The sequence below is a fragment of the Urocitellus parryii genome, chromosome 8 (assembly GCF_045843805.1).
Source record: "Urocitellus parryii isolate mUroPar1 chromosome 8, mUroPar1.hap1, whole genome shotgun sequence".
NCBI classification, from domain to species: Eukaryota; Metazoa; Chordata; class Mammalia; order Rodentia; family Sciuridae; genus Urocitellus; species Urocitellus parryii.
The window spans coordinates 124,640,960-124,651,814 of record NC_135538.1 but is presented as its reverse complement, the minus strand read 5'-3'; the positions used below and the strand labels follow the sequence as shown (position 1 = coordinate 124,651,814).

Genomic DNA, 10,855 nt, shown 5'->3' with positions numbered 1-10,855 from the left:
GATCCCCCTTTTATGCTCATTTTTGAAATAAAATGTTTCATATATAACATTCTTCATTTAATTTTTATATAGTTCATTAAACTGATGACCTTTAACTATAACCATTATACTAAACCTTATTCCTTTTCAATTTCTTTGACACTGTTTCTAAATGGCATCAGGATCCCAACCCAGGAACTCCTCGGACCAAATTCTGAAGGAGTTGCTTGCTCCTTTTGAAAGAAGTGTCAACTCATTTACCCAAGCTTCATTTTTCCATCTCTAAGGTGTAGATAATACTTTTCTTCAATGTCTGAAGTAGGATCAGTTGAGATGATGCAAGTAAGCATTTTGGTGTAACTGCTGAGCTAACTCAAGAAAAATTAGGGTGGTAAAATGATGGCTGTTTGACTGCTAATGTTTTGTCATTTATTTTAGGTATTTGTCTTTTAAAAAATTTTTCTCATATTTTATGATTTTTTCTCTTATAAACAGAGTTTAACTTTTAATTCTATGATTTCCTGTTGTTTTTAAAATTGCATTTTCAACATAGTATTTAATACAATTATGTTTTCTGGAAATCTTACTTTTAAAGGACTGATTTCGGGAAAATGAAAATTAAGATTTGCAGACTGTGCATTTTGCCTACTTTTATGTATGACACATAATTTTCTATAAAAGAACTCTATGAAAATGCCTTAAATAAATGGGAGGTAATTTCTTGTTATTCAATCAAAAATAAATTTTATAAAAACACAATACTATTTAAAATATTCTAGCTTTAAAACATGTGACTTTATGGTATGAACACTTACTTCCACACCATTTCCATGCTACTCCTCTCCTTTCAATCTCTTTTCCCTGTTTGACATTGTATTCCAGATAAATTATTCAATTATGTCAAATTACAGAAAAATTTATTGAAATTTTAAAACTTCACATAAAAAAATTTTAATCCACTCAAGTTTTTAAATAATTAAATTAACTTGAATTATTACATTGGTGACCTAAAGATGTTGTCATACTTATACCTATGTATTTGTCTTTTAAATTTTTAAAAATTTGTTCTAGATAGTTATACATGATAGCAGAATGTGTTTCTATTCATTGTACACAAGTGTAGTACAACTTTTCATTTCTTTGGTTGTACACATTGTAGTTGCACCACATGTGCAATCACACATGTACCTAGGGTAATGATGTTCATCTCATTCCACCATTGTTCCTGCCCCCATGACCTCTCCTCTTCTCTCTCTCCGCTTTGCAAAATCAAAGTTCCTCCATGTACCCCCACCCCCATTACGCATTAGCACCCACTTATCAGAAAGAACCTTCAGCCTTTGGCTTTTGGGGGGTTTGGCTTACTTTGTTTAGCATGATATTCTCCAACTCCATCTATTTACCTGCAAATGCCATAATTATATTCTCTTTTAATGCTGAATAATATTCAATTGTGTATATGTACCAAAGTTTTTTATCCTTTTATCTGTTGAAGGGTATCTAAGTTGGTTCCACAGTTTATTGTGAATTGAGCTACTATGAACATTGATGTGACTGCGTCACTATAGTATGCTGATTTTTAAGTCTTTGGGTATAGACTGAGAAGTGGGATAGCTGGGTCAAATGGGGTTCCATTCCAAGTTTTCTAAGGAATCTCCATACTGCTTTACATAGTGGTTGCACCAATTTGCAGTCCCCCCAGCATCCTCACCAACACATTATTGCTTGTATTCTTGATAATTGCCATTCTGACTGGAGTGAGATGAAAATGTAGTTTTAATTTGCGTTTAATTTACATGAACATTTTTTCATATATTTTCATATATTTGCATGAACATTTTTTTCATATATTTGTTGATCAATTGTATATCTTCTTCTGAGAAGTGTCTGTTCAGTTCCTTAGCCCACTTACTGATTGGGTTATCTATATTTTTAGCGTTAAGTTTTTTGAGTACTTTTATATATCCTGGAGATTAGTGCTCTATCTGATGTGTGTGCAGTAAAGATGTTCTCCCACTCTTTGGGTACCCTCTTCACGTTATTGATTGTTTCCTCTGCTGAGAAGAAGCTTTTTTTAGTTTGAATCCATCCCATGTATTAATTTGTGGTTTTATTTCTTGCATTTTAGGAGTATGGTTAAGGAAGTCAGAACTTAATCTGACATGATGAAGATTTGGGCCTACTTTTTTTTCTACTAGGTGCAGGGTCTCTGATCTAATTCCTAGGTCTTTGATCCACTTAGAGTTGAGTTTTGTGTATGGTGAGACATAGGTGTTTAATTTCATTTTGCTGCATATGAATTTTCAGTTTTCCCAGCACCTGGTTAAGAGTGCTATCTTTTATCCAATGTATGTCTTCAGTACCTTTGTCTAGTGTGAGATAACTATATTTATGTGGGTGTGTCTCTGTGTCTTCTATTATGTACCCTTGCTGGGTCACCTCTTTCTTTTCTCCTATTAACAGCCAACTTCTCCTACTCTATAAGTACCTCTCCTGCCTCTCTCCTGCCTCTGCAACAAGATGGTGGCTATTAGCACTTTTAGCAGGGATACCTGTGGTGTAACCAAGCCTACAGGGACCTTGTTGATGATCTTCTGGGTCCTGGCTATTGTCCCTAGATGCAAGTGGCCACATCTATAGTTGGTGGCAGGGTGGAGACAAACCTGTAAATGTTGAGTTCCCAGTCACTGGGCAGTGTCCCAAGATAAAATCTGCCATAACTAAAGGTGGTGGTGGCAGCAGTGGGGGTAACTTAAGATAGTCACACAAGAGTGTGGTGACCACTTTTAGAGATGAGACTGAATGCACAATCTGAATGATCGCTTTGGGCAGCCTGTTTGGAGATGCAGTGCTGGAGTGTGTGGCATGACCCTCAGCTGGTGGGCCATCCTGTGCCTGGGCTTGGACTCCATGCTGGTTGGTGGTGCTGTCCTTCCTGGGCCTGCCTGGTCTCTGTACAAATTGATGGGACTGTCCTGGGCCTGCCTGGTTTCCACAGGGGTGGGCAAGATTGTACTAAGCCTGCTTTGGCTCAGAGGGGATCCATGGGGCTATCTGGGCCTGACTGGGCTCCTTGGAGATGTTCTGGGCTGTCATAGGCCCACCTGGTTTCCAAGGGTATTGGTAAGACTGTCCTAGGCCAGCCTGGGCTTTCCTTGTTTTCCCACAGATTGACTGGACTGTTCTGGGCCTGCCTGGTCTCCTGTATATGTTTTTAATTGCTATTATATATGGAATTCCTTTTTAATGTTTTTATTAGTGCATTGTAGTTATATATAATAGTGGGCTTCATTTTAACATGTAAATAGAATTCTTAATTTCCATTCAGAAGTTTTATGATCTTAGAGGCAGAAGTATCAATCATACTTTTATATGTGTGTGACATAACAAAAATCAATGCAAAGACATTCTCTTATTTTGTGTTACAATATTTTTATTCTTCATGAACCTCTTATCTTCCTTTCTTACCTAGCTTCCTAAAACAGCAAATTATCAGTATACAAGATCAACATACAAAAGTATATAACTTTCCTATATATCAATAATAAATCTGCAAGAAAGAAATCAGGAAAACGATCACATTCACAACAATCTAAAAAGAAAAAAAGTGAAGAAAGAAATTTTATAATATATTAGAAGATGGAAAGGCCTCCTATGTCCTTGGATGGGGAAAATGAATGGTTATACTACCATTATTGTTACACAGATTCAATAAAATCCCCATCAAAATACCAATGACATTTCTTCCAAGTAGAGTTTGAAAACAGTTATTGGATGAGAATTCTATAACATATATCTTTAAAAAATTGTTTTGTAGTTGTAGATGGACACGATACCTTTATTTTATTTATCTATTTTTATATAGTGCTAAGGATCCAACCCAGTGTCTCACACATGTTCGGCAAGCATTCTACCACTGAGCCACAATCCCAGCCCCTATAACATCTATCTTTTTTTGTTGTTGTTGTTATTAGTTGTTCAAGACAATACAATGATCTTGACATATTTTACATCTATGTTAAAAACCAAGTGAATTTTTTTTCTATTAGGTGCAGGGTCTCTGACAGCAGTAACAAAAATAATGTGAAATCTGTATGACTATATGTAATCAGTGAATATATTCCTGGAAAACATATTATTGAAAAATTCATAAGCTTTGTAACAAAAATACCAATATCAGAAATTTCAACATGTCACATAACTGTATTTCAAATTAGTGAGGAAATATATCATTTAATGGGTCAAATGATGATCCATCAAAATAATTACAATATTAGATTTCTGACTTACCAGTTTAACTAAAATGTACATGAGATGGTTAAATATATGAGGATTTCACTGCAAACAATGAATCTCACAGAATAGGGATAAACTATAGACAAATACTTTAAAAAAAAAAGGTATTCTTAAGGCAGATTAAAGGCCATAGTGATGTGTAATTTTTTTACCCAGCTGATTAGAAAACAAAAATAATCACTGATTTAGAATGACTGGGAGACTTTTATTCACTGACATGATGGGAAATAGATTTTTTAACTCCTTAAAATATAAAATCATGACTCATACTATGAAAAGTTTCTTATTAAATATATAATAATATATCCATATCATTAATTATAAAACATATAATTATAAAAATATTTTATTTCAGAAATTTATAATCTATGGTAAATTTATAAACAAATCTAATATATATAAATGTAGAATGTATTCAAATAACTTGGTCTACCCTTATAATGGAATATTTGTGAGACACTAAGGTTATGGTTAATAAATTACTGACATCGAAAAAGTTTATATTTGTTAGTGAAAATGACTGGTTACAAAAGAGACAACTGTTACAAAATAATTATAAAATTATTTACCCAATTATGTAGCTAATTTTTAACAGCAGTGACAATGATTTCACCCACAGCACCCATAACAATGAACAGAAGGTCATATACAACTGAGAAATCTGAATATGGATAAGAGAATTTGTCTGACAGGAAAAACAAACAATGTCCCATGGAGAAATGCCTTCTTTTATGTGTCTCCCTTGAGAGAGCAAAGTTCTGGTCACTAAGCAACTCCATGATAATTAGAAAGTTGGAAATACAGATCCCAAAGTCTTAAGAGAATCCCTATCCTGTATATTTTTCATTTATTCTAATCTGATTTTCTCAGGGAAAATTGCTCAAGCCATATTTTCTTTCACCTGGGTATTGGGCAGTGATGTTCACTCCAGGAGAGAAACTCAGTTATGCCAGAGTCATGTAAACAGCGATATTCTCTACATGTGGATGAATGTGAAAAAGAGAGAGTGATGTCCTAGGGAATGTGAGTTACCCTCTACCTGTCTCATATCACCACATCTTTGTCCAGTAACTACTGTCATCACCAACTTAGTCAGCTATTTCTCTGACTGAGTCACTGTCTCTCCCTTTAGGAGTCCTTTTGGAGGTCTGTCCTCTGCATATTCATTAAAAATAATTGTGCTCATACCACAAGAACAATCAGAAAAAGGTGTAGGGGGGAATAAAGTTCTTGGTCTTTTCGGCAAAAGTAAAAGGATTTTCATATAAGTAATACAGTAGAAGTTATAGACAACACTTTTAAAATTTAGGGTCTTTTATTATTTTTTTTTCTTGCTTTATAGCATTGGCTGGAACTTCTTGTACAGTATTTGAAGTGATGGTAACATGAATTTTTGTCTCATTCCTGATATGAAACTTTTCATATTTACACATTGAATCTGAACTTTTATTTTAGTGATTTTATAGTTCCTCTTTATTAAGTAAAGTAATTCCTCTTGTATTACTAGTTTGCATGGAATTATTTTTTTTTAAATCATGATTGGGAATTGAACTTATGAAGTGTATTAGCAATTATGATGTTCTTTTCTTTCTCTAATATGGCTATTGTGTTTATTAATATTTGAATATTGATTTAGTCTTTTATCCTGAAATATATTTCATTTGATTTTGATATAGTTTCTGTTTTAGTAATATGTATATTGAGTATATATTCATATATACATTTATATAAATGTTCATATGTATATATATTTCAGAATTGAATTTGTTCATTTGCGTATGTATATATGTATTTCAAGATTTTTGCATTTACATTCATGAATCAGAATGGTCTGCAATTTTCCTTCTTAGTACATTCTTTCTCAAGTGTTAGTCAAAGTTATTCTTCCTTGTAGAGGAAATGGAGAAGGGCTCCCCTTTTCTTTCTTTAAAGGAATTTGTAGAGATTGTGATAGTTTCTTCCCTATTTATTAGAATTCACCAGCAAAATCTGGACTTGGTGTTTCCTTTTTGGAAATATTTTAAATAACAACTTCAGCTTTCCATACAGGTTATCAAAATATTCAAATGTTTCTTTTACCTAGAGATTTTTTATACTATTTTTGGATTGAGATAATTCACAAAATTTCACCTAAACTGCTAAATTCATTGGTAAAAAATTCTTGTAATTATACCTTTTAATTTTTGACACTGATAGTGTATATAATATTACTTTTTAATTTGGCAATGTTCATCTTACTGAGTTTATCACTTTCAAATAACTGTTTTAGCTGTGTTGAATTTTTCTATTGCACTTTTATGTTTATTTTTAGTATTCACTCATTCATTTATTTAGCTTCTTGAAATAAAATATAGACTTTTAAATTTTATTTCATTTTTAATTAGTGAATGATAATTGTGTGTGTTTATGGGGTACACTCTGATATTTTGATATATGTATACATTGTATAATGATCAAATCAGAATAATTAGCATATCATTCACCTCAAATGTATATATTTTTTAATCTGATAATTTTATAAACTTTATTTGCTCAAAGTATACAATACAGTATGATATACAAACACAGAGTATCTCTTATTTTAATTAGGATTCCAGTCTTGTGGATGCACAGAATGGGGAGATTCACTGACTGTATCATATTTATATATAGGAATGTTATGTCAGATTCATTCTACTGCTTTCCCTTCATTCCGCTTCATATAATGCACTAAACTTCTATTCTCTCCTCTTGTTGTCTGTTAGCATCCATATTAAAAAGATATATATCAAATGTATATCTTTTTATTATTATTTTCTAATTCCATCATAGTCAAAGTACATTGTTTGAATGGTATAGTCTTTTCAAGCTTTTTTTTTTTTTTTTTTTTTTGCTTGCTTGCTTTTTGAAAGACTCCATTTCATTATTTTTATTTTAATCCCTATTCTGATTGATGATGATCAAGGGAAGGGGCTTGCCAGTTCTTCCACTAACACAGATGAAAATATTAACATTCTTGAATCAGTTTTTGCTAAGTCATCTGCATATTGTTTAAACAGTGAGGTTGGAAGACTTCTTTGCTTCTAATCAGACAACTTTAATGTGTGGCCCTTCTAATCTGAAATTTCTTAAGTATTTCTTCATTTAGAGAAAATACCAAGGATTAAGGCAAGGAAGGGCATTGATTGCAGGCAGAGCTCAGCCTTTCATCATTCTTTCATCAGAGGTTTGGCTCTGGTCAGGTAGGCATTCGAATAAACAATTTTCCCTTGGAAGCAGGTGGTTTCCAAGTCTACTCAGCGCTTCAAAGAAGTGGCTTCCAAGTAAATGCAGCGGTCTCCCTGGGAGGAATTTCTGTGAAGTCAGTGTCTTTTTACATTTCAGTGATATTTTATTACTTTATCAAAACGTGCAATAGATCTATCCAGGTGCTGAACTGAAATGCTTGCTCCCTGCACCAGAATTCCAGGCGAGGACCGCAGAACCTGGTTTTCCAAGCTCCAGGGCCATTGTTAACAGTTCCCCAAAGGTGGGGCCTTTGTCCCCTCCTCGAGGGCCTGGGCCCGCACAGGGCTCACAGCCTCTCCACCGTGGGCTCCATCACGCCACTCTGATCCTCAGCACCCTGCTTCCTTTGTCCCCAAGAATGCGGCCCCCAGCTTGGTGTCCACCCCACCATACACGCAGCCTGCGCCACCAGGCTGCCCCTGACCCTGCTGCCCTTCTCACTGGAGGGCGCCCTTGTGGACCGCCTGAAGTGACCTCTTTTCAAGTTTTTGAAGATTTTTCTTTTTAAGACAACCTATGTTTGATATTGTTCAATGTGTGCTTGACAATCATGTGAATTCTTTTCTTGTTGAATTCATTGTTCTACATGTGTTCATCAAACATGTAAATTCTGTTGTTCAGATTTTTACACCCTTACTGGCTTTTTGGCTGGTTCTTTGAGTATAGAGATATGGTAAAACTTCTTATTATGATTGTGGATTGGACTTGTTCTTTTGTTGTTGTTGTTAAATTTGAACAATCAATTCTTAGTTCCAGAGTTTCTTTTTCCTGTGAGTCAGGGGTGATTATTTTCTTTTACAAATGGCAGTTTCCTTTGGTGTTGTATTTTCCATGCTTTTTCTCTCCATTTCCCTCTGTGTTTATGCCATTCCTTGTCTTATTCTTGCCAGTTCCTCCCCACACCCAACAGAACTTTCCATTAATTGTGGGGCTCTTTTCTTCTAGGTTAAAAAATTGGAGGCATTTTCAAAGTTTTTCTACTGTTAGAACCTCTCACTATTTTGAGGTTTCCTCTACTACACCAATGACCTAATTGCCATGCTGCAATCTTATGGCTAATGATGCAAATTCTGCTGTTTATCCCCCTCTACTTAGACAATATTTGAATTTTGTGGGGTTTAATGTCTCTTAGTTTCACTGAAGGTTTAGGTTGTCAGGAAGGATGTGTCTATCTCCTGTGAAATTTTTGCACCTTAGAAGTGGAGAAATTTCTACTAAATTACATCTATATTACTTCTAGAACCTGCAATCACAAATTGAATAGCTATTTCCTTTGTATGTTTAAAACTTATCCAAACTCTAATTCTAATGCTATACATGAGATTACGATCAGGTCCTATATATATATATATATATATATATATATATATATATATATATGTAAAAGTTCCCTTTATCCATACCTTATCCATAATATAATGCTTGTATTAGTCTAAAGTCATTTTATGGATGTACTAGGTATGTTGACCTTCCTTTTTTTTTTTAAAGAGAGAGTGAGAGAGGGGAGAGAGAGAGAGAGAGAGATAGAGAGAGAGAGAGAGAATTTTTAATATTTATTTTTTAGTTCTCGGCGGACACAACATCTTTGTTGGTATGTGGTGCTGAGGATCGAACCCGGGCCGCACGCATGCCAGGCGAGCGCGCTACCGCTGAGCCATATCTCCAGCCCCTGTTGACCTTCCTTAATTGTGTTTTATGTAAACCAGCTTTACAATTTTTTTCAAGTGCTGGGGATGAAACCTAGGATCTCTGACATGCTAGGCAAGTGCTCTACCACTGAGTTACATCCCATCCCTTTGCTATTCTTAAACATTACTAATACTGTAGTTCACCCCTAGATTAATCCAAATAGTAAACTTGCTTAACTTAAGCCCCACAGTTTAAAATTAAGCATTAGTAAAAAATAGCTAAATATTATTTCATTTGCTCCCCAAAGTGATGGAGAATGTCTCCACAGTGGATGAGTTTCTTTTACTCAGCCTGACCAGTGTTCAGGAGCTGCAGCCAGTCTTCTTTATGATGTTCTTAATTATTTTTTTCTCTTTTTTTATTGGTTGTTCAAAACATTACATAGTTCTTGATATATCATATTTCACACTTTGATTCAAGTGGGTTATGAACTCCCATTTTTACCCCGTATACAGATTGCAGAATCACATCAGTTACACTTCCATTGATTTACATATTGACATACTCATGTCTGTTGTATTCTGCTGCCTTTCCTATCCTCTACTATCCCCCCTCCCTTCCCCTCCCTTTCCTACCTGATCAACTTGGTTGGAAATGGAGCAATATTAATGATTGTGATTTTGGAACCCAAACTTCACTCCCCTATGTATTTCTTTTTGGGAAACCTTTTTTGTCTGGATATTTGTTATTCTTCAGTGACACTGCCCAAGGTGCTTATTCACCTGCTCTCCACACGCAGGGCCATATCTTTCCTAGGCTGTATCACTCAGCTACACTTCTTCCATTTTCTGGGAAGTACTGAAGCCATCTTGCTGGCACTGAATGGCCTTTGACCGTTTTGTGGTTATCTGCAACCCACTTCGCTACACTGTCATCATGAACCCGCAGCTGTGTGTCCTATTGGCAGCTGTAGCCTGGCTCATTAGCTTCTTCAATGCTCTGATGCATTCTGTCATGACTGCATGCCTGGACTTTTGCCATTCTCTGAAACTTAACCACTTCTTCTGTCATGTGAAACCGCTCCTGGAACTGGCCTGCAGTAACACAGAACTCAACCAATGGCTTCATTCTGTTGTCACAGGGAGCGTATCCATGGGAGCTTTCTTCCTCACTCTCCTCTCCTACTTCTACATCATTGGCTTCCTGTGTTGAAGAACAGGTCCTGTAGGATACTCCATAAGGCTCTGTCCTCTTGTGCCTCCCATTTTATGGTGGTGTGTCTCTTTTATGGACCTGTGGGTTTTACATATATTCGTCCTGCTTCAGCCACATCCATGAGTGAGGACCAGACAGTGGCAATCATATACAGTGCAGTCACCCCAGTGCTGAATCCACTGATATACAACCTTGGGAATAAAGGAGTGATGTTGGCTCTGAAGAAAATCTTTGGGAGGAAGCTCTTTAAAGATTGCCATTAGCACCTAGAGGACTAGTGAGACTCATATCTGTTTTACATTAAGACTTTCATGACTTTACTGTAATAAATGATTGTTTATTCGTTTTCTGTTTTTCTCTCAGGAATTGTGAGCATGCATTATAACATGCAATGTAGTAAGTTCAACAAACATAGGAATGAGTGAACCAAATTCCACAACTCATAAAAGTTAAATTTCAATGTGGTGGA

The 10,855-nt window shown here is 35.3% G+C and overlaps 1 pseudogene; it reads left to right on the top strand.

The window, feature by feature from the left end:
- The first annotated feature begins 9,480 nt into the window (after window positions 1-9,480).
- LOC113200105 (olfactory receptor 12D3-like) lies at window positions 9,481-10,649 on the top strand (annotated as a pseudogene).
- Window positions 10,650-10,855: the final 206 nt, after the last annotated feature.